The following is a 2,436-nucleotide window of genomic DNA, read 5'->3' as shown; positions in this document are numbered from 1 at the left end:
ATTTCTTTGGTTAAGTAAGCTATATTCATTGTGCGCCAATGGAAATTGGGTACATACTAAGAAAGAAACTTCCATAAGGAAGGGATTTCAGACAGCTTAGCCATTGGGGGAAGGTAGATGTCATGGCAAAAACACTACTAGTCACCTTAGGAATAAGGGGCCAACTCGTCCATTTTAAGGTTCTGAACTAAGTACCTGTTGGAGTCAAGGGAGCCGTAGGAATATGGAAACTTGTGAGCCATCTAGACCATGAGCAGAGGAATCAGAGTTGGCAGGAAAAGAAACTGGGACAAAGCCAAAAGGTGCTAAGTCTTGAGCAGAGAAAACAGCCCCTTTAAGAGTGAAGCAGTGAATCTGTTCCTTCTGTTAAACTGTTTTAACCACCACCCTGTTGTCTCTTGATTATAGTTATTTCTGTTTTGATAGTTTAATTTTATTTTAGTACTTATAAAAACTCCAATGATTGTTATCTCACCTTCTTCTAAACAGGAAGGATCACATACATAACGCATCGAGCAACTGTTTGCCATCAGGTTGAACCTACTGTTCCTGAGGAACGTTGTCAAGACAGTAGGGAAGGTTTGACCAGGCAGTTCATTTACTAACTTTTCTTCTCATTTTCACTCTTTATAAACAGTGATAAAACAATAATTAGCACTCTATCCTCGTGGGAACGATAATTTGGGCATTAATACTCCCTTTATTACTTGATGCGTGCACTTGCGCACATGGGTTGGAATTAAGGGACGAATCTGTGTTCTGCTAGAACAGAGGAACGTCCCCTATCAGAACTTATGTTTTCCACCATCAGCAAACCACCCAACAAGTTTTTGGCGCCGTTGCCAGGGATAGAAACACTAACTGTTGTTGTTATCATTGTTTTCTAACACATATACTGTATATCTGACTTTACTTTTATATTTTTTTCTCTTTATCACTGAATCTGCTGTGCATATATATATACGTTGTGTTATTGGTTTATGAGTGAAGAGTTTGAAACAGACTCTAACCTCTCCATTGAAGTACCTGAGTCTCTCTTTGATCCTGAGCCAGAACGTACACTCCATAGGAGAAGAAGGAAGCTCAGAGAAAGATTTTCTGAAAACATGGTTGATCACAATAATAATAATGAAGAGGTTCCCCCTGAACAGAACTTCAGAACTTGGGCTGCTCCTTCAGGAACAGACCAGACAGGGGAGTAATCCTCCCTCCTGTAGCACCCAATTTTGAACTAAAACCTATCATGTTTCACATGATTAGGGAAGCAGGGGTCTTCAATGGACTCCCTGCAGAAGATCCTTACACACACCTCACCACATTCCAAGATATCTGTGACAATTTTAAAGCTGAGAGTGTAACAGAAGAGAGCATGAGAATGAGGTTGTTCCCTCACTCCTTAGGCTTAAAAGCTAAAACATGGATGAAAACTCTCACCCCTGGATCAATCCACACATGGGAAGAACTCTCTAACAAGTTCATAGAGAGGTTTCTCCCAATGTATCGACAAGCAGATGTTAGAGCAGAAATCTCTAACTTCAGAATGTTTTACGGAGAAAATCTCTATGAAGCATGGGAGAGATACAAGGACATCATAAGAAAATGTCCAAATCATGGGGTAGAGAGTTGGGGAGTGTTACAATCTTTCTATAAAGGACTTGATCATACTTCTCAGTCTCGCTTAGATTTTGCTGTAGGAGGATATTTTTTTACAAGAACACTTGAATCAAGATATGAAATCATAGAAGGGACTGCTGAAAGATGTCTCCAATGGCCAATAGACAGAGTGAGCCCAGTGAGGAAGCCAGACATGCTAGAACTAGATAAACAAACTGCCATGGAAGCCCAACTGGCATCACTCAAGAATGAAGTGAAGAACCTAAAAGCCGACCAAGAAGCACCAAGGATGGAAGTCTTACAACTTATAGCAACTGAAACAATACCATGCTCAGCCTGTGGTGACCTTCATGACTCAACAGACTGCCCATCCACTGCATTGGTGTGTTATGCAGAAAATTTTGGCAATAGGAACTTCACCAGAGACAATCAACAAGCAGGACGAAATACACATTCAAGCCCTGGAGGTAGAGGTGGCAATATGGGTTGAACCCGACGGGTCAACCCGCCAACCCGCCAAAACGGGGCGGTTTGGGTTACACTTTTCAACCCACCAACCCACCTCAACCCGCCCCGTTTAGTAGTGGGTTAAAATGAGTTGGTGGCGGGTCGGGCAGTTTTTTTTTTTTTTTTACTATTAGGTAGTATTTTATTTGTCACTAAGCTTTTGTGATATACATTTTTTTTAGTAATCAACTAGAAAAATAAAGAAAAAAAACTTTACTTATGACAAAGATTATCCATATATAGAGGCAAAATTAAGTTTTTAAAAAATATTTGACTGAATATTAGCGTATATTTAGGCTTGAGATTGAAAAAAAT

The 2,436-nt window shown here is 40.1% G+C and overlaps 1 non-coding gene across 1 annotated transcript; it reads right to left on the bottom strand.

The window, feature by feature from the left end:
• Nucleotides 1–1,510: 1,510 nt before the first annotated feature.
• Nucleotides 1,511–1,617, bottom strand: LOC133296551 (small nucleolar RNA R71). The gene has a single exon (XR_009749524.1). It is a non-coding gene; the product is annotated as a small nucleolar RNA R71 (small nucleolar RNA).
• Nucleotides 1,618–2,436: the final 819 nt, after the last annotated feature.

This window comes from Gastrolobium bilobum, unplaced genomic scaffold (genome assembly GCF_033153095.1).
Source record: "Gastrolobium bilobum isolate Gb01-03AN ecotype WA unplaced genomic scaffold, APGP_CSIRO_Gbil_v1 utg17070, whole genome shotgun sequence".
Lineage (NCBI taxonomy): Eukaryota > Viridiplantae > Streptophyta > Magnoliopsida > Fabales > Fabaceae > Gastrolobium > Gastrolobium bilobum.
This window is presented reverse-complemented; position numbering and strand designations above follow the sequence as displayed.